General features: G+C 38.5%; 1 protein-coding gene across 7 annotated transcripts in view; it reads left to right on the forward strand.

Annotated features, from left to right (window-relative positions):
• Positions 1–22,287, forward strand: part of ADAM32 (ADAM metallopeptidase domain 32) — a 180,539-nt gene that overhangs the window by 125,175 nt on the left and 33,077 nt on the right. The gene's annotated exons all lie outside the window — the stretch shown is intronic.

The following is a 22,287-nucleotide window of genomic DNA, read 5'->3' on the forward strand; positions in this document are numbered from 1 at the left end:
AGGTGTTAAATATTCCAATAAATGCATTGACCTGCTCATTTCAGGAAGGTAATTATGGTAAAATTTGTGTGTCTGTGAATACATAGTGTGAGGGAAATCTATTTGTTTTATCCCTCTTTTTATAATAGACGTTCCTCCCCATTGAGACCAATTTATTTCCCATACCAAAAAAGTAAGAGTGCAATGGATAGAAGGTTAGATTGTTAATCTCAAGTGATAGTGGAACACACCTATTTTATTTTGTTTCTTCTTTAAAAATTGTTATTGGAATATAGTTGATTCACAGTGTTGTGTTAGCTTCAGGTGCACAACAAAATGAATCAGTTGTATGTATACATAGCCATTCCTTTTTAGAGTTTCCCCATCTAGGTTATTAACGAATATTGAGGAGTGTTCCCTGTGCATACCGTAAATCCTTATCAGTTTTCTGTTTTATATACAGTATTGTTTACCTGTTAATCCCAAGATCCTAATTTATCCTTCCCTCACCAACGTTCACCTTTGGTAACTATAAGTTTGTTTTTACATCTGTAACTCTATTTCAGTTTTGTAGCTAAGTTCATTTGTAGCCTTTTTTTTAGACTCCACATGTAAGTGATATCATATAACATTTGTCATTCTCTGTCTGACTTACTTAATTCAGTATGACAATCTCTAGGTCCATCCATGTTGCTTCAAATGGCATTATTTTTTTTTTTTCCATTGTACACATGTAGCACACCTTCTTTATCCATTCCTTTGCCAATGGACATTTAGGTTGCTTCCGTGTCTTGGCTATTGTAAACAGTTTTGCTATGAACATGGGGGTGCATGTGTACTTTTGGACCAATGGCTTTTTTTGAAGATCTAGAACAAAAAAAAGATCTTAAAATTTGTATGGAACACAGGAAACACAAAAGACCCCAGATAGCCAAAGCAATCTTGAAAAATTGAAATCTTGAAAGAAAAATAAAACTGAAAGAATCAGACTCCTTGACTTCAGACTATACTACAGAGCTGTAGTAATCAAAGCAGTATGGTACTAGCAGAGAAATAAAAATATAGATCAATGGAATGGGATATAAAACCCAGAAATAAACCCAACCCATGATCAATTAATCTATAACAAAAGAGGCAAGAATACATGGAAAAAAGACAATCTCTTTAATAAATGATGCTTACTGAAAAATTGGACAGCTATATGTAAAAGAATAAAATTAGAATAGTCTCTAGTATCACACAGAAAAATAAACTCAAAAATGGATTAAAGACCTAAATACAACACCAGATACAATAAAACTCTTAGAGGAAAACATAGGCAGAACACTCTATGATATGAAAAGAGCAATGATATCTTTTTGGACCTACTTCCTAGAGTAATGGAAATAAAAACAAAATAAACAAATGGGACTTAATTATACTTAAACACTTTTGCATAGCAAAGGAAACCATAAACAACTGGAAAAGACAACCTACTTAATGCATATTTGCAAATGATGTAACTGATAAAGGATTAATCTCCAAAATATACAAATAGCTCATACAGCTCAATATAAAAAAAGAAAAAGACAAAATGAAAAAGTGGGCAGACCTAGTTAGACATTTCTCCAAAGAAGACATACAGATGACCAACAAGCACATGAAAAGAATGCTCAGTGTTACTAATTGTTAGAGAAATGCAAATCAAAACTAAAATGAGATCACCTCACACTGGTCAGAACTGCTATCATCAAAAAAATTTATAAGCAATAAATACAGCAAAGGATGTGGAGGAAAGGGAAGCCTCCTACACTGTTGGTGGGAATGCACACTGGTACAGCCACAGGGAGAATAGTATCAAGGTTCCTTGAAAAACTAAAAACAGAACTACCATATGACCCAGAAATCCCACTCCTAGGCATATATCTGGAGAAAACCAAAATTCAACAATATCCTTCAGTTCAGTGTTCATTACAGCACTATTGACAGCAGAACATGGAAACAAACTAAATGTCCATCAAGAGAGGAATGGATAAAGAAGATGCAGTACATATATACAATAGGATTTTACCCAGCCATGAAAAGAGGCAAAATTGTGTCATTTGCAGAGATGTGGAGGAACTTAGAAACTGTCATACAGACTGAAGTAAGTCAGAGAAAAATATCTTTTATATGTGGAATCCAGAAAAATGATACAGATGAACTTATTTGCAAAGCATAAAGACACAGATAGAGATCAAACATATGGATACCCAGGGAGGAAGGGGGGGTGGGGTGAATTGGGAGATTGGGATTGATGTATATACACCATTGATAATATGTATAAAATAGATAACCAATGAGAATACTGTAACTCTACTCAATGCTCTGTGATGACCTAAATGGGAAGGAAATCCAAAACAGAGGGGTATGTATGAGTATAGCTAATTCACTTTGCTGTACAGTAGAAACTAACACAAGCTTGTAAAGCAACTATACTCTAATAAAAATTAATAAAAAATGAAATAAAATTTCTTATAGATAATATAGTTGTTTTTCTGCTGATAGCTTCTTATCATTTGCCTATATGAGTTCCATCAATTTCCTCTTCCAGTTTTGTGTTTTTGTTTTCTCAAATTATTTTATGTTGTGAATTTGTTACCAAATTGAAATAGCTCTAGTTATTTTTTTCTACTTCTTTACCTTTAGTCTTTATGCTACAACAGAATTTTACAAAATCTATTCTGATGCAGAGTTGCAGTTTTTGTTTGTTCATTTGTTTGTTTTAGTTTTATCTGTCTATATATCTCCTTGCTTAGTTGCTCAGTAATGTCCGACTCTTTGCAACCTTTTACATTGTGGCCCGTCAGGCTCTTCCATCCATGGGATTTTTCAGGCAAGAATACTGAAGTGGGTTACCATTTCCTACTCCAGGTATATCACCTTACTGAAAGTTTAATGTGCATTTAAGGTAGAAGAGCTCCTTTCAAGATTTCTGTAAGGCAGGTCTAGGGGTGATGAACTCTCAGCTTTTGTCTTTGGAAAGTCTTTATTTCTCTTTCATATCTGAATGATAACTTTGCCACATAGAATATTCTTGGGTGACAGTTTTTGTCTCTGAGTATTTTGGGAATGTCACCCCTCTGCCCCCTGCCATCTCTGTAGAGTTTTTCTGCTGATAGACTAATGGGGATTCCTTTGTAGGTTACCATCCCTTTTTTCTAGCCTACCTTTAAAATTCTTTTATCAGTGGCCTGTGATAATTTTATTGTGTCTTGAAGGTCTTTTTGCATTAAGATTATTAGGAGATTTTTATTTTCATGTCCTAGGATATCCAGTTCCTTCCCCATGTTTGTGAAGTTCTCAACTATTATTTATTTAAAAATGCTCTCTGTTCTTTTCTCCCTTTCTTCTCTGGTATACCCTTTACCCAGATTGGCTTGCCTAAAAGAGTTGGATAGCTCTCACAGAATTTTGTCATTTTTATATCTTATTTCTCTTTCCTATTCTACTTGTATCATTTCTAGACTTCTATCTTCATGCCCATGTTAGCTCTCTCTTCCATATGGTATACTCTATTTTTAGAGATTTCTAATGCATTCTTCATCTCATTTATTGAATTCTTCAGCTCCAGAATTTTTATTTGGTTCTTTTTTAGAGTTTTTTTAGAGTCTGAGTCTTATTGGTAAAGTATTCCTTTTGTTCATTAATTTTATTCCTGAGCTCATTGAACTGCCTTTCTGAGTTTTCTTGTAACTTCTTGAGTTTGTTCATGACATCTATTTTGAATTCTCTATCAGTTAGGCTGCAGTATTTTTTTACTTAAAGTTCAATTTCTGGATAATTCATTTTCTTTTTGTGAAATTGTGTTAACTGGTTCTTCATGGCTCCTGATGAGTCTTTCCTTTTCTGGTGCATTTTCAGTAGGGAATACCTTTCTGCTTGATTCTAATGATTCGATAAATTAGAAATTAGAGAGCTTTATTTTATTTTCCAGTAGGTGGTGGAATAGTAAAAGTATTGGGGTTTTCTTACAGGAGCTGTTTCTGGTTATTTTGTACTTTAAAGCCTGCACATTCCGCCCTCCAGCACTTCTGTCAGAGTTGTTGCCTGTGCCCTCATCATCACTTTTCTTGTGCCTTAGGGATTCTGTCAGCATCACTGTCCTTGCTGCCTAGAGCACTGGGAAGGTGGGCTCTTCCCTCCTGTCCAGGATCACCTGATTCTCAGGCTCCACCACCACTGTGGGAGGGGAAAAGTGATACAGGAGGCCAGGATCATGCTGCCAATTGTAACAGGTCTGATGTTTTAAAGTTTGTGGGCTCCATTGCTATGGGTTAGGCTCAGCAGCGGGAGGAGCAGTGTCCCACGTCCCAGTGCTGCTACTCCTCAGTTACCTGTGGCTGCAGGTGTGGCTGTAGCCAGGAGGCCAGTGTTATCCGTGCCACCTGCTCTGCTACCCCTGGGTTCTCTGTGGTTGCAGACTTAGCTGTCATGGCTGGAGGTCCAGGTTTGCAGGTACAGCCTCTGCTTTCTCTCGTTTCTGCCTTCTCTGTCTATTCCAGTTTACCCACCCTTAGCTTTAAAGATATGTAGAATTTTCTAGTGTGCTGGTGTGTCGGGCAGAGACAACTTTGTTGCAATGTGGATGCTTTACAGGTTGTAGATTGAAGGGGAACAACAGAGGTAGCTTTTCACTTCGCCTTATTGCTGGCATTATCCCTTGGTTTAACCTTGGGGGTCTCATAGATGCAAGTCCTGTTGGCTTTCAAAGCTGAATTCTGTGGGGCTCATTTCTCAGGTGCATGCCTGAAAAGTTGGGGTGCCAGAGGTGAGGTTGAAATCCTTTGCTGCTCTGCTGGAAGCTAGGGGTTTTGAATTCCCTCCTGGTTGTGGGTCGCTGGGTGTGGGGTTTATGGCAAGATGGTATCTCAGCGTCTCCTAGTTGCTTCCATGTGGGTTTTTCCTCATTTACTTGGTATGTTAGAATCAATTAGCTTGTGTTGGACTTTTTTTTTCCTTTAGAAGAAACTAGTAGTTGTAGATTCAGCGAGTCCATGGGACGAGGTGAGTTCAAGGCCCTCCTATATCACCATCTTCAGCCGTACTTTTCCAGCTTCTTTTAATTGGTATATTAGAACGTTAACATCCAAAGTGATGATTGATATAGTTGGAATAATAGCTATCATATTTGTTACTGTTTTTTATTTATTGCCTTGTTCTTATTTTTGTCTTCCACTCTTCCTTTTGCCATTCTAGTTGAGCCTTTTGTAATATATGATGCCATTTTCTTTCTTAACACATCAGTTATATTTTTTGGTTTACTTTTTTAGTGGGTTGCCCTAGTGTTTGCAGTATACATTTTACAACTAACCTAAGTCCACTTTCAAGTAACACTATACCGCTTGTAGTATAAGTAATCTTACAATAAGAAAATAACCCATGTCCTCCCTCCTGTCTTTTGTAGCATGCTGTCGTTCATTTTACTTACACAGAAGCATACATAAGTGATTACAAAGCTGCTATTATTTTTTTGAACAATCTGTTTTCTATTAGATCAGTTAAGAAGAACAACAGAAATTTTTTTTACTTATTCCATCTCTAATACTCTTTTCTTTATGTAAATCTGATTTCTCTGACCTATACAATTTTTCTTATCTTTGATCTTCTTTTATCATTTCTACCACAGTAGATTTACTAGTGACAAATTTCTCAGTTTTAGTTTGTCTGAGAAAGTCTATTTTTCATTTTTGAAAGATTAATTTTGCAGGATACGAAATTCTAGCTTGATGATTCTTTTCTTATAAACACTATAAATATCTCACTCCATGCTTTTCTTGCTTGCATTATTTCTGAATAGTAGTCCAATGTAATTTTTGTCATTGTCTCTCTGTAGATAAGGGTTTTTTTGGTGTCCTTTGGCATCTTTCAAGGTTTTCCTTTATCTTTGACTTTCTACAGTTTGAATATGATACCTACATGTAAACTTTTGGCATTCATCCTGCTTGTTGGATTCTGAGTTTCTTGGGTCTTTAGTTTGGTATCTAACCTTAATTTTGTAAAATTTTCAATCATTATCGCTTCCAGTGTCTTTCATATCTTTCTTTTTTTTGCCTTCTAGTATCCCCTGGAGAAGGGAAAGGCTACCCACTCCAGTCTTCTGGCCTGGAGAATTCCATGGATTGTATAGTCCATGGGATCACAAAGAGTCAGACGTGACTGAGTGGCTTTCACTTTCACTGCCATTTCACATGAGTTATCCCCTTTGTTTCAGTATCCTATCATTTTGCCTTTTCATACTGTTCATGGGGTTCTCAAGGCAAGAATACTGAAGTGGTTTGCCATTCCCTTCTCCAGTGGACCACATTCTGTCAGATCTCTCCACCATGACCCACCCGTCTTGGGTTGCCCCACGGGCATGGCTTAGTTTCATTGAGTTAGACAATGCTGTGGTCCTAGTGTGATTAGATTGACTAGTTTTCTGTGAGTATGGTTTCAGTGTGTCTGCCCTCTGATGCCCTCTTGCAACACTTAACGTCGTACTTGGGTTTCTCTTACCTTGGGTGTGGGGTATCTCTTCACGGCTGCTCCAGCTAAGTGCAGTCATTGCTTCTTACCTTGGACGAGGGGTATCTCCTCACCACCGCCCTTCCTGACCTTCAACATGGGATAGCTCCTCTAGGCCCTCCTGCGCCTGCACGGCCATGGCTCCTTGGACGTGGGGTTGGACCTCATGGCTACTGCCCCTGGCCTCGGGCGTGGGGAGAGTGAAAAAGTTGGCTTAAAGCTCAACATTCAGAAAACGAAGATCACGGCATCTGGTCCCATCACTTCATGGGAAATAGATGGGGAAACAGTGGAAACAGTGTCAGACTTTATTTTTCTGGGCTCCAAAATCACTACAGATGGTGACTGCAGCCATGAAATTAAAAGATGCTTACTTCTTGGAAGGAAAGTTATGACCAACCTAGATAGCATATTCAAAAGCAGAGACATTACCTTGCCAACAAAGGTTCGTCTAGTCAAGGCTATGGTTTTTCCTGTGGTCATGTATGGATGTGAGAGTTGGACTGTGAAGAAGGCTGAGCACCGAAGAATTTATGCTTTTGAACTGTGGTGTTGGAGAAGACTCTTGAGAGTCCCTTGGACTGCAAGGAGATCCAACCAGTCCATTCTGAAGGAGATCAGCCCTGGGATTTCTTTGGAAGGAATGATGCTAAAGCTGAAACTCCAGTACTTTGGCCACCTCATGCGAAGAGTTGACTCATTGGCAAAGACTCTGATGCTGGGAGGGATTGGGGGAAAGAGGAGAAGGGGACGACAGAGGATGAGATGGCTGGATGGCATCACTGACTCGATGGACGTGAGTCTCAGTGAACTCCGGGAGTTGGTGATGGACAGGGAGGCCTGTTGTGCTGTGATTCGTGGGGTCGCAAAGAGTTGGACACGACTGAGCGACTGATCTGATCTGATCTGATCCCCTTTGTTGTTGTCTCATAGTCTTTGGAACTTCTGGGATTTTTTTTTCCAGTATTTTTTCCTCGTTGTCTTTTAATTTTGGAAGTTCTATTGAGAAATCCTTAAACTCAGAGATTCTCCTCAGCTCTGACAAGTCTACTCCTTATCCCATCTTCATTTCTGTTATAGTTTTGAACTCTTAGCATTTCTTTTTGATTCTGTCTTAGAATTTCCATCTGTCTGCTTCCATTACCTATCTATACTTGTTTGCAGTCTATTTTATTTGTTAAAGTCCTTAAAATATTAATTATAGTTAATGTAAATTCCTAGTCTGATAATTCCAACATCCTTACTGTAGGATGCTCTGATGCTTGCTCTGTTCAAACTGTGTGTTTTGCTATTTTTTTAAAATTTTATTTTATTTTTAAACTTTACAATATTGTATTAGTTTTGCCAAATATCGAAGTGAATCTGCCACAGGTATACCTGTGTTCCCCATCCTGAACTCTCCTCTCTCCTCCCTCCCCATACCCTCTATCTGGGTCATCCCAGTGCACCAGCCCCAAGCATCCAGTATCGTGCATCGAACCTGGACTGGCAACTCGTTTCATACATGATATTATACATGTTTCAATGCCATTCTCCCAAATCTCCCCACCCTCTCCCTCTCCCACAGAGTCCCTAAGACTGATCTATACATCAGTGTCTCTTTTGCTGTCTCGTTCACAGGGTTATTGTTACCATCTTTCTAAATTCCATATATATGCGTTAGTATACTGTATTGGTGTTTTTCTTTCTGGCTTACTTCACTCTGTATAATAGGTTCCAGTTTCATCCATCTTATTAGAACTGATTCAAATGTATTCTTTTTAATGGCTGAGTAATACTCCATTGTGTATATGTACCACAGCTTTCTTATCCATTCATCTGCTGATGGGCATCTAGGTTGCTTCCATGTCCTGGCTATTATAAACAGTGCTGTGATGAACACTGGGGTACACGTGTCTCTTTCCCTCTGGTTTCCTCAGTGTGTATGCCCAGCAGTGGGATTGCTGGATCATAAGGCAGTTCTATTTCCAGTTTTTTAAGGAATCTCCACACTGTTCTCCATAGTGGCTGTACTAGTTTGCATTCCCACCAAGAGTGTAAGAGACTTCCCTTTTCTCCACACCCTTTCCAGCATTTATTGCTTGTAGACTTTTGGATCGCAGCCATTCTTACTGGCGTGAAATGGTACCTCATAGTGGTTTTGATTTGCATTTCTCTGATAATCAGATGTTGAGCATCTTTTCATGTGTTTGTTAGCCATCTGTACGTCTTCTTTGGAGAAATGTCTATTTAGTTCTTTGGCCCATTTTTTGATTGGGTCATTTATTTTTCTGGAGTTGAGCTGTAGGAGTTGCTTGTGTATTTTTGAGATTAGTTGTTTGTCAGTTGCTTCATTTGCTATTATTTTCTCCCATTCTGAAGGCTGCCTTTTCACCTTGCTAATAGTTTCCTTTGTTGTGCAGAAGCTTTTAAGTTTAATTAGGTCCCATTTGTTTATTTTTGCTTTTATTTCCAATATTCTGGGAGGTGGGTCATAGAGGATCCTGCTGTGATGTATGTCTGAGAGTGTTTTGCCTATGTTCTCCTCTAGGAGTTTTATAGTTTCTGGTCTTACGTTGAGATCTTTAATCCATTTTGAGTTTATTTTTGTGTATGGTGTTAGAAAGTGTTCTAGTTTCATTCTTTTACAAGTGGTTGACCAGATTTCCCAGCACCACTTGTTAAAGAGATTGTCTTTAATCCATTGTATATTCTTGCCTCCTTTGTCAAAGATAAGGTGTCCATATGTGCGTGGATTTATCTCTGGGCTTTCTATTTTGTTCCATTGATCAATATTTCTGTCTTTGTGCCAGTACCGTAGTGTCTTGATAACTGTGGCTTTGTAATAGAGCCTGAAGTCAGGCAGGTTGATTCCTCCAGTTCCATTCTTCTTTCTCAAGATAGCTTTGGCTGTTCGAGGTCTTTTGTATTTCATACACATTGTGAAATTAGTTGTTCTAGCTCTGTGAAGAATACCGTTGGTGGCTTGATAGGGATTGCACTGAATGTATAAATTGCTTTGGGTAGTATACTCATTTTCACTATATTGATTCTTCCAATCCATGAACATGGTATATTTCTCCATCTATTTGTGTCCTCTTTGATTTCTTTCACCAGTGTTTTATAGTTTTCCATATATAGATCTTTAGTTTCTTTAGGTAGATATATTCCTAAGTATTTTATTCTTTTCGTTGCAATGGTGAATGGAATTGTTTCCTTAATTTCTCTTTCTGTTTTCTCATTATTAGTGTATAGGAATGCAAGGGATTTCTGTGTGTTGGTTTTATATCCTGCAACTTTTCTATAATCATTGATTAGTTCTAGTAATTTTCTGGTGGAGTCTTTAGGGTTTTCTATGTAGAGGATCATGTCATCTGCAAATAGTGAGAGTTTTACTTCTTCTTTTCCAATTTGGATTCCTTTTATTTCTTTTTCTGCTCTGATTGCTGTGGCCAAAACTTCCAAAACTATGTTGAATAGTAATGGTGAAAGTGGGCACCCTTGTCTTGTTCCTGACTTTAGAGGAAATGCTTTCAATTTTTCACCATTAAGGATAGTGTTTGCTGTGGGTTTGTCATATATAGCTTTTATTATGTTGAGGTATGTTCCTTCTATTCCTGCTTTCTGGAGAGTTCTTATCATAAATGGATGTTGAATTTTGTCAAAGGCTTTCTCTGCATCTATTGAGATAATCCTATGGTTTTTACTTTTCAATTTGTTAATGTGGTGTATTACATTGATTGATTTGCGGATATTGAAGAATCCTTGCATACCTGGGATAAAGCCCACTTGGTCATGGTGTATGGTCTTTTTAATGTGTTATTGGATTCGGATTGCTAGAATTTTGTTAAGGATTTTTGCATCTATGTTCATCAGTGATATTGGCCTGTAGTTTTCTTTTTTTGTGGCATCTTTGTCAGGTTTTGGTATTAGGGTGATGGTGGCCTCATAGAATGAGTTTGGAAGTTTACCTTCCTCTGCAATTTTCTGGAAGAGTTTGAGCAGGATAGGTGTTAGCTCTTCTCTAAATTTTTGGTAGAATTCCTCTGTGAAGCCGTCTGGACCTGGGCTTTTGTTTGCTGGAAGATTTTTGATTACAGTTTCAATTTCCGTGCTTGTGATGGATCTGTTAAGATTTTCTATTTCTTCCTGGTCGAGTTTTGTAAAGTTGTACTTTTCTAAGAATTTGTCCATTTCTTCCACGTTGTCCATTTTATTGGCATATAATTGTTGATAGTAGTCTCTTACGATCTTTTGTATTTCTGTGTTGTCTGTTGTAATCTCTCCATTTTCATTTCTAATTTTATTGATTTGATTTTTCTCCCTTTGTTTCTTGATGAGTCTGGCTAATGGTTTGTCAATTTTGTTTATCCTTGCAAAGAACCAGCTTTTGGCTTTGTTGATTTTTGCTATGGTCTCTTTTGTTTCTTTTGCATTTATTTCTGCCCTAATTTTTAAGATTTCTTTCCTTCTACTAACCCTGGGGTTCTTCATTTCTTCCTTTTCTAGTTGCTTTAGGTGTAGGGTTAGGTTATTTATTTGATTTTTTTCTTGTTTCTTGAGGTATGCCTGTATTGCTATGAACTTTCCCCTGAGGACTGCTTTTACAGTGTCCCACAGGTTTTGGGTTGTTGTGTTTTCATTTTCATTAGTTTCTATGCAAATTTTGATTTCTTTTTTGATTTCTTCTGTGATTTGTTGGTTATTCAGCAGCGTGTTGTTCAGCCTCCATATGTTGGAATTTTTAATAGTTTTTCTCCTGTAATTGAGATCTAATCTTACTGCATTGTGGTCAGAAAAGATGCTTGGAATGATTTCTATTTTTTTGAATTTACCAAGGCTAGCTTTATGGCCCAGGATGTGATCTATCCTGGAGAAGGTTCCATGTGCGCTTGAGAAAAAGGTGAAATTCATTGTTTTGGGATGAAATGTCCTATAGATATCAATTAGGTCTAACTGGTCTATTGTATGTTTAACGTTTGTGTTTCCTTGTTAATTTTCTGTTTAGTTGATCTATCCATAGTTGTGAGTGGGGTATTAAAGTCTCCCACTATTATTGTGTTATTGTTAATTTCTCCTTTCGTACTTGTTAGCATTTGTCTTACATATTGCGGTGATAATTGTTATATCTTCTTCTTGGATTGATCCTTTGATCATTATGTAGTGACCATCTTTGTCTCTTTTCACAGCCTTTGTTTTAAAGTCTATTTTATCTGATATAAGTATTGCTACTTCTGCTGTCTTTTGGTCCCTATTTGCATGGAGAATCTTTTTCCAGCCCTTCACTTTCAGTCTGTATGTGTCCCCTGTTTTGAGGTGGGTCTCTTGTAGACAACATATGTAGGGTCTTGTTTTTGTATCCATTCAGCCAGTCTTTGTCTTTTGGTTGGGGCGTTCAACCCATTTACGTTTAAGGTAATTACTGATAAGTATGATCCCATTGCCATTTACTTTATTGTTTTGGGTTCGAGTTTATAGACCGTTTTTGTGTTTCCTGTCTAGAGAATCTCCTTTAGTATTTGTTAGAGATCTGGTTTGGTGGTGCTGAATTCTCTCAGCTTTTGCTTGTCTGAGAAGCTTTTGATTTCTCCTTCATATTTGAATGAGATCCTTGCTGGGTACAATAATCTGGACTGTAGGTTATTTTCTTTCATCACTTTAAGTATGTCTTGCCATTCCCTCCTGGCTTGAAGAGTTTCTAATGAAAGATCAGCTGTTATCCTTATGGGAATTCCTTTGTGTGTTATTTGTTGTTTTTCCCTTGCTGCTTTTAATATTTGTTCTTTGTGTTTGATCTTTGTTAATTTGATTAATATGTGTCTTGGGGTGTTTCGCCTTGGGTTTATCCTGTTTGGGACTCTCTGGGTTTCTTGGACTTGGGTGATTATTTCCTTCCCCATTTTAGGGAAGTTTTCAACTATTATCTCTTCAAGTATTTTCTCATGGTCTTTCTTTTTGTCTTCTTCTTCTGGGACCCCTATGATTCGAATGTTGTAGCGTTTAATATTGTCCTGGAGGTCTCCGAGATTGTCCTCATTTCTTTTAATTCGTTTTTCTTTTATCCTTTCTGATTTATTTATTTCTACCATTCTATCTTCTAATTCACTAATCCTATCTTCTGCCTCTGTTATTTTACTATTTGTTGCCTCCAGAGTGTTTTTAATTTCATTTATTGCATTATTCATTATATATTGACTCTCTTTTATTTCTTCTAGGTCCTTGTTAAACCTTTCTTGCATCTTCTCAATCTGTCTCCAGGCTATTTATCTGTGATTCCATTTTGATTTCAAGATTTTGGATCAATTTCACTATCATTATTCAGAATTCTTTATCAGGTAGATTCCCTATCTCTTCCTCTTTTGTTTGGTTTGGTGGGCATTTATCCTGTTCCTTTATCTGCTGGGTATTCCTCTGTCTCTTCATCTTGTTTAAACTGCTGAGTTTGGGGTGTCCTTTCTGTATTCTGGCAGTTTGTGGAGTTCTCTTTATTGTTTCCTCGCTGTGTGTGGGTTTGTACAGGTGGCTTGTCAAGGTTTCCTGGTTAGGGAAGCTTGTGTCAGTGTTCTGGTGAGTGGAGCTGTATTTCTTCTCTCTGGAGTGCAATGAAATGTCCAGTAATGAGTTATGGGATGTCTATGGTTTTGGGGTGACTTTGGGCTGCCTGTATCTTGGAGCTCAGGGCTGTGTTCCTTTGTTGCTGGAGAATTTTCTTGGTATGTCTTGCCCTGAAACTTGTTTCACCCAGAGAGGTTTACAGTGTTATATGGAGAAGAGAAGAGTGAGGAGGGAGTTAGAGGTGACCCGAATGTGATGAGGTGGAATCAATAGAGGAGAGAGTGGGCTATTCAGTAATCTCCTCCTTATGTGCAGTCCACAACTGGACTGCTCAGAGTTGTTCACGGAGTTATACAGAGAAGAGAAGAAGGAGGAAGGTGGCAGAGGTGGCCAGGAGGATAAATGGGGGGAATGAAAAGGAGGCAGATAGATCCAGCCAATAATCAGTTCCCTAAGTGTTGTCCACCGTCTGGAACACACAGAAATTCACAGAGTTGGGTAGAGTAGAGAGGGGTTAGGGAGGAGACACAGGCGACCTGGTGGAGAAAAAGGAGAGTCCAAAGGGAGAGAGAGTAGTTAAGCCAGTAATCTCGCTCCCTAGTGAAAAATGGGTACTGAAGATTGGGTTCTTAAAGGTACAAAATTGGTAATAAATACATAAAAACAAAAATTTAAAATTTAGAGTAGAGTTTGGAATTTCAAAAATATGATGTTAAAGAAAAGAAGAAGGAAAAGAAAGAGAGAAAAAACGAACAAACAAAAACAAACAAGGTCACGAAAATTATAAAGAAAATATAGGTACAAAATTGATAACTAATACCAAAAAGCAAAAGTTAAAAATCTAGAGTAGAGTTTGGAATTTCAAAAATACAATGTTAAAAAAAGAAGAAGAAAAAGAAAGAGAGAGAGAAAAAAACAAACAAGAACAAACAAAGTCGCATAAATTATAAAAAAAAAATACAGGTACAAAATTGATAACAAATACCAAAAAGCATAAATTAAAAATCTAGAGTAAAGTTTGGAATTTCAGATATACAATGTTATTTAAAAGAAGAAGAGAAAGAAACAGAGAAAAAGAAAAAGAAAAAATAAGAAAGGGTCACAAAAATTATTTAAAAAAAAACTATAGGTACAAAATTGATAACAAATACCAAAAAGCTAAAATTAAAAATCTAGAGTAGAGTTTGGAATTTCAAAAATACAATGTTAAAGAAAAGAAGGAAAAAAAAAAGGTAAAAAAATTATAAAAAAAAATATATATATGAAGTTTGCTTTAAAAAAATAGGGTCTTCTTTTGTTTTTTGCAAAGTAATCAGTTATAAAAGTGGAAATTAAAGGAATAATAGAGGACTTAAAAAAATTTTTTTAATTAAAAAAATAATTAAAAAAAAACAGAAAGAATGATCATACAAATAGTAAAAATATATCTAGGACTTTCTCTGGTTTTGTTGTGAGTATTGTGGGTTCAGTTCATTTTGGCTAGTTCCTTGGTCTGACTTATATTTCTCAAGATCTATAGGCCCCTTCCTATGTAGTTGGTAGTAACCACAGGGTTTTAATCTATTGCCTGTAGCTTCCAAGGCGGTTCCCTCTGTTATAGCTTCTTCTGTTTGCTGGTCTCTTCAGTGTCTGGTTTCCGCCCTGACACAAAGGGGACGGTGGAGGACACTTTTTTTTTTTTTTTTTTTTTTTAGGCTCACTTGTTCAGTCGCGCTGAGGGGAGGTAGGGAGGGATGCTGCAAACAAATAACATTGGCGTGTGCTCGCAGTGCCTCAGCCACACTGGGTCTGCCCCCCGTTCACGGCACGTGTAGCCTCTCTGCCCACGCTGCTCAAGCTCTAGGTTGCTCTGCCAGGAACCATCCGTGGCCAGCCCTGGGCTGCCTGTACTTCCCAGGTCCAAGCCGCTCAGGTTCAGGCACTCGGGTAGTCCTCAGAGGCGCAGACTCTCGGTTGGGCCTGCGTTTTGTGCCCTTCCCAGATCCGAGCAGCACAGGTGATGAGGTGTTTGGCGCGCGCGATTGCTGCGACTTATCGCCTCCCCGCCGCTCGGTTATCTAGGTGTGCACTGGCACACCTTCTCAGGCAGATGTTGACCGTCCAGACCCCCAAGAAGTTTTAGTCAGCAAAGAAGCCTGCTTACAGTTTTATAGATAATGTCTCTCTGGGGCTGCGATTGTCCCCTTCCGGCTCTGGCTGCCTATCACCGGAGGGGGATGGTCTGCCGCCAGCTATCTGTGTTCAGTCCTTTGTTCGGTGCACGGGCCTGGCGGTGTCATAGGTTAGGGCTGGCTTTTTGCGTGGTAGATATCCCACAGTCTGGTTTGCTAGCCCAAATTATTTCGCTCAGATAACGCTGGGGGTGTTCAGGCCAGATTCTTACTCTAAGCGATGCAGCCCGTGCTGCGCCTCCCTGCCCAGCCCCCCCTTGCTAATGGCGGATGCAGGCGTCTGCGCTGCTTCTCTGCTGGGGGAGTTACCGTAGGGCTCGCAACGTGCAGGTTTTAATTGCTTATTTACTTTTCCTCCCTGTTATGTTGCCCTCTGTGCTTCCAAGGCTCAGCACAGATTTGGCAGTGAGAAGGTTTCCTGGTGTTTGGAAACTTCTCTCTTTTTAAGACTCCCTTCCCGGGATGGGACTCCATCCCTCCCTCTTTTGTCCCTTTATTTTTTCCTACCTCCTTTCGAAGACTTGGGTTGCTTTTCTGGGTGCCTGTTGTCCTCTGCCGGAATTCAGAAGTTGTTTTGTGGAATTTACTCGGCGTTTAAATGTTCTTTTGATGAATTTGTGGGGGAGAAAGTGTTCTCCCCGTCCTACTCCTCCGCCATCTTAGCTCCTCCCCCTGTTTTGCTATTTTTTAAACCCTGTAATTTTTTTCCTGATAGCTGTACATGATGACTGGGTAAAAGGAACTGCCATAGTGAAAGCCTTTAATAATATGTGGTAAGCTCTATGGAAGAGGGGTGGAAGCATTCTATAGTCCTGTCATTAGGTCTCTCTTTTAGACTTAATATACTTTTGGTCTGTGAATTTCACAAGTGTTTCTCAGTTTTTCCCTGCTTCTTAGATGGAATATGATTGGTAAGTAGGCTAGAGTTAGAATTTTCCCTTCACCTATGTTAGATAGGCATGGAAAAAAAAGAAAACTCAATAAATTTAGGCTCTGATATAGTAATTTCTCTTAAGGTTAAACCTTGTCAAAAAGAACAGAGTATTCTGGTATGTTTCAAAACTTCTTCCATTCCCCTCCCCCTGCTGAAAATGCAAGGGAATTTTTCTCTGTTATTTACTGTGAGAATCTGGTCTAGCTCCTAGAGGTAAAATTCACAAAAGCGTAGGGCCCGTTGGACACTCTTAGAGTTTTTAACTCTCAGACTTGACCAAACTGAGCCTCTGGTAGTATATCTGTTTCCTATTCTGGTACTGAATCTCATGGGGATTTCTGCTCCTGGGTTCCATTCTGATAATTTGTGGTTCTCTGTGTTTGCCTGTCTGCCTCGACCATTTTGGAGGCAGCAGTTTGTCCTGTGACCTTTAGTTCTCTGACATAAAAATTGTTGATTTTCAGTTTGTTTTCTTTTTTTACTTGTTAAGATGGAGTGATGACTTCCAAGCTTCTTACATGCCAGATCAGAAAACAGTGTTCTGCTTTTGTTCTCACAAAAATTTAAAAAACTGTCTCTGCTAGTATAACTGCTGCTGCTGCTGCTGCTGCTAAGTCACTTCAGTCGTATCCAACTCTGTGTGACCCCATAAACAGCAGCCCACCAGGCTCCCCCATCCCTGGGATTCTACAGGCAAGAACACTGGAGTAGGTTGCCATTTCCTTCTCCAACGCATGAAAGTGAAAAGTGAAAGTGAAGTTGCTCAGTTGTGTCCGACTCTTCGTGACCCCATGGAGTGCAGCCTACTAGGCTCCTCTGTCCATGGGATTTTCCAGGCAAGAGTACTGGAGTGGGGTGCCATTGCCTTCTCTGGCTAGTATAACGAGAGAGATATAAATTGGGCATATATAAATGGAAATTATAGTAAGATACATTTCTGAAGATGAAATAGAGAGTGCTTTACTAAAACTTCACAGAAATCTTTCAATTTAGTGGTAGCTACTCCACTCAATCAATCTTGTATAATTTAAGAGCTTAAAAAAAACTAAATAATAAGATAATTTCATTTCACAAGTACCAGATAACTATTTCATGAATTGACTGTTAGGTAGTCTGACATTAAGTAAATTGGCAAGGCAAATTAGCTTTCTATGGGTTGACTTTCAGAAAATTAGCTTAAAGCCAAAAATCACACAACATTAAAATAATAAATATTAGGATAATAAAAAGCAGGTTGCAGTGTGAAGTCAGTAAGTTAAAAAAAACTCAATTTGAATACAAATGTAAAACACTATCCAAATTAAAATATATTCTTTCTGTTAATAACTTTAAGGGGTCACAAATTTAAATATGCCAACAGACAAGATCAATGAATGAGGTTAATTTGATATTCAAAGAAAGACATTAAACTAGTTGTGTTACCATTGATACACCTACCTAGTTGTATTGCTTTGTTATTTAGTTGCAAGGTCTTTTATCTGATTCTCTTAGAACCCCATGGACTGTAGCTTGGGGTCTTAAGTTACAGACAGGCTCCTCTCTCTGTCCAAGGGATTTCCCAGGCAAGAATTCTGGAGTAGGTTGCCATTTTCTTTATTTTTTGAAACATCCCTGTGCATGTGATAGCTTATGGTGAACAGGGTCAGATTCTTGATCTCCAAAGAAGATTTAGCTTCAGGACGAGGGACCAGGCTTGATCACTCAAGAACTTTTGCCTAGCAGAGTTTTATTAAAGTGAAAAAGGGACAGAGAAAGCTTCTAACACAGACATCAGAAAGATGATGGAGAGTGCCCCCATCGCTTAGTCTAAGCAAGGGAGTTATATACTTTTTTAAATTAGTTATTGCAATAGATCAGAAGAATGTCTCAAAGTTGTAAAAATTTTACTAGTCCCACTCCCACAATTTACATTTTAAGATAACAGGATTAGTCAGAAGGTTTTCAGGAAGAAGAAACTGTCCTCAAGCAGGATACATTATTATTATATAATTCTTACTAAGGAATGTAGAAAAAAATGTTTGTCCTTTCCTCCTCTTTGAGAATTCCAGACCCCTATCTTCTCCTCAAGAGCTCCACAGCCCCTCTTTCTCCTCCTCAGGGATCCCAGACTTCTTATAAACCTGCTTAGGAATTGACTTACACGCACATATATGTTTGTATACATGCATATGTGTGTTTATACATATATACACACAGACACACACACACACACACACACACACACACACCGGAGAAGGCAATGGCACCCCACTCCAGTACTCTTGCCTGGAAAATCCCATGGACAGAGGAGCCTGGTAGGCTGCAGTCCATGGGTCGCTAAGAGTTGGATATGACTGAGCGACTTCACTTTCACTTTTCACTTTCATGCATTGGAGAAGGAAATAGTAACCCACTCCAGTGTTCTTGCCTGGAGAATCCCAGGGACGGGGGAGCCTGGTGGGCTGCCGTCTACGGGGTTGCACGGAGTTGGACACGACTGAAGTGACTTAGCATATATATATATACATAAATTCACTGATAGGTTTAACTTTATAATTATACTAGTGTTACCACATTAGTTTTGACTGTTCTGTTGTTACCAATTTATAGTGTTTGATTTGTTTATTCTGGACTCATTTAATCATGTTTCTTTCTTCAAACTCTGATTTTTATTTTTACTTGCTATATATATATATAAACCTACTCTGCTTCATTTTTCTCCTTCACCCCAAATCTTCTTGAGCAATGAATGCTATAAATATTTCTTTGAACACTCTGGGCATTTCAGATAAAGCTTATCTGGAGCCTACATTTGCCCAACAGGACAATTATTGATCTGCTAACAATCTAATCTTACTCCTTCAAATTCATGGACATTGCTTAAATAAGCAGTACTTACTCATCACTGAAGACTTTGAAAATTTAGAAATCTAAAGTAGAAAGCAAAAAATTAACCGTATTTTTTACAATACAGACTTAACTCTTCTCCTGCAAGCTTTGTTTCTTTGTCCATGTATGTACATGTGTTGTTGTTGTTCAGTAGCTAAGCTAAGTCGTATCTGACTCTTTGTAGCCCCGTGGACTGTAGCACACTAGGCTCCTCCGTCCTTCACTATCTCCTGGAGTTTGTGCAGATTTGTCCATTGAGTTGGTGTTGCTTTCTAACCCTCTCATTTTCTGCCACCCCCATCTCGTCTTGCCTTCAATCTTTTCCAGCATCAGGGTCTTTTCCTTTTCAATGAATAGGCTCTTTGCATTAAGTGACCAAAGAATCGGAGCTTCAGCATCAGTCCTTCCAATGAATATTCAGGGTTAATTTCCTTTAGTATTGACTGATTTGATCTTCTTTCAGTCCAGGGGAGTCACAAGAGTCTTTTCCAGAACCACAGTTCAAAAGCATCAGTTCTTCAGTGCTCAGACTTGTTTTACGGCCCAGCTCTCATATCTGTACATGACTACTGGAAAAACCATAGCTTTGACTAACTGGACCTCTGTCAGCAAGGTGATGTATCTGCTTTTTAATGCTCTGTCTTCCCTGTTGGCTCAGATGATAAAGAGTCTGCCTGCAAAGCAGGCGACCCAGGTTCAATCCCTGGGTTGGGAACATCCTCTGGAGAAGGGAAATGGCAACCCACTCTAGTATTCTTGTCTGGAGAATCCCGTGGACAGAGGAGCCTGGAGGGCTACAGTTTATGTGGTCGCAAAGAGTCAAACATGACTAAGCGACTAATACATTCACTTTACAGGTTTCTCATAGCTTTTCTTTCAAGGAGCAAGTGTCTTTTATTTCACGGTTGCAGTCACTGTCCACAGTGATTTTGGAGCCCAAGAAAATAAAATCTTTCACTGTTTTTCCCCTTCTAGTTTCCATGAAATAATTCGACTGGATGTCACGATCTTAGTTATTTTAATGTTCAGCTTCAAGCCAACTTTTTATAAATTCATTTATTCATTCATTCTTCAAATATGTTTATGTATGTAAATGTGCAGATTTATTCATTGAGTCACTTATTCAACAAAGAAGACATGGTGCTATCTATAAAGGGAACTAGCAAGCTTTTTAAATCCCACACACTTTCACCCTTAAAAACTTTCCTATGCTTTAAATATTGCCTCTTGATGAAAGTGAAAGAGGAGAGTGAAAAAGTTGGCTTAAAGCTCAACATTCAGAAAACTAAGATCGTGGCATCTGGTCCCATCACTTCATGGGAAATAGATGGGGAAACAGTGGAAATGGTGTCAGACTTTATTTTTTGGGCTCCAAAATCACTGCAGATGGTGATTGCAGCCATGAAATTAAAAGACGCTTACTCCTTGGAAGGAACGTTATGACCTACCTAGATAGCATATTCAAAAGCAGAGACATTACTTTGCCAACAAAGGTCCAACAAAACCAAAGGCTATGGTTTTTCCAGTGGTCATGTATGGATGTGAGAGTTGGACTGTGAAGAAAGCTGAGTGCCGAAGAATTGATGCTTTTGAACTGTGGTGCTGGAGAAGACTCTTGAGAGTCCCTTGGACTGCAAGGAGATCCAACCAGTCCATTCTGAAGGAGATCAGCCCTGGAATTTCTTTGGAAGGAATGATGCTAAAGCTGAAACTCCAGTAGTTTGGCTACCTCATGCGAAGAGTTGACTCATTAGAAAAGACTCTGATGCTGGGAGGGATTGGGGTAGGAGGAGAAGGGGACGATCGAGGATGAGATGGCTGGATGGCATCACTGACTCGATGGACATGAGTTTGAGTGAACTCCGGGAGTTGGTGATGGACAGGGAGGCCTGGCATGCTGCAATTCATGGGGTCACAAAGAGTCAGATATTACTGAGCAACTGAACTGAACTGAACTGAAAATCATTATAAAAAACAATATTTGTACAATTATGTATAATATATGTACAGTTGACTGTGGAACCTACAGATATGGCGGGTCAGTGGTCCTATGCACTTTATGCAAAGGAATTTGATATCTGCAGGGGTCATAGAACCAATTCCCCTTCGATTTTGAAGGAGGTCTGTAAATTTTTAAATCATTCTCTTATGTTAAATGTCATGTGATATTTGATTCTTCATTATTATCAAAATTTGCTTTGATGTACAAACTTGTATCTAAATATTTGTAAACATTCTTGCTGTTTCTATAGGATAGATCCCCAAAAGTAGAATTATAGACTGTAAGGGAGTAATTCCTTTTATGATATTAACCTAAAAAATTTAAGTGCTTTCCAATGAGTTTCATAAATCTCCTCTATAGGAACAGGCATATAAAAAATTCTTCTTTCATTTCTTCTTCTCAAGTATAAGCACTATTTTTAATATTTGCTAACTTGATACGTAAGAGAAGGTTCTTCACTATACATTTTTTTTGGCCACTTGTAAGAATTATTTTTTAAATTGAAAGATACTTGCTTTATAATGTGTTGATTTCTGCTATACAACAATGTGAATAAACTATAAGTATACATATGTCCCTTCCTTCTTGAGCCTCACTCCACTCCTCCATTCCACTCCTCTAGGTCATCACAAAGCATTGAGTTGAGTTCCGTGTTTTATACAACTGCTTCCTTCTACCAGTCTATTTTACACATGGTAGTATATGTATGTCAACTCTACTCTCTCAGTTCTTCCTTCCTCTTCCCCCACTGCGTCCACAAGTTCATTCTCAGTCTGTGTGTCTGTCCTGCCTTGCAAACAGGTTCATTAGTACCAATTTTCAAGATTCCATATATATGGATTAGTATACAATATTCATTTTTTTCTTTTTGACTTACTTCACTCTGTATAACAGGCTCTAGGTTCATCCACCTTACTACAACGGATTCAAATTTGTTTCTCATTATGGCTGAGTAATATTCCTTTGTATATATGTACTACAAATTCTTTATCCATTCATCTATTGATGGCTATCTAGGTTGCTTCCACATCTTAGCTACTGTAAATAGTGTGCAGTGAACTTTGGGGTACATGTGTCTTTTTGAGTTATGGTTTTTTCAGGGTATATGCCCAGTAGTGGAGTTGCTAGGTCATATGGTGGTTTTTTCCCTAGATTTTTAAGGAGTCTCCATACTGTTTTCCATAGTAGCTGTATAAATTTACATTCCCAATGACAGTGCAAGAGGGTTCTCTCTTACCCACATCCTCTCCAGCATTTATGTTTATGATGGTGAT

This window comes from Bos grunniens, chromosome 27 (assembly GCF_055505025.1).
Source record: "Bos grunniens cultivar Pamir isolate PY7600 chromosome 27, Bosgru_T2T1.0, whole genome shotgun sequence".
NCBI lineage: Eukaryota > Metazoa > Chordata > Mammalia > Artiodactyla > Bovidae > Bos > Bos grunniens.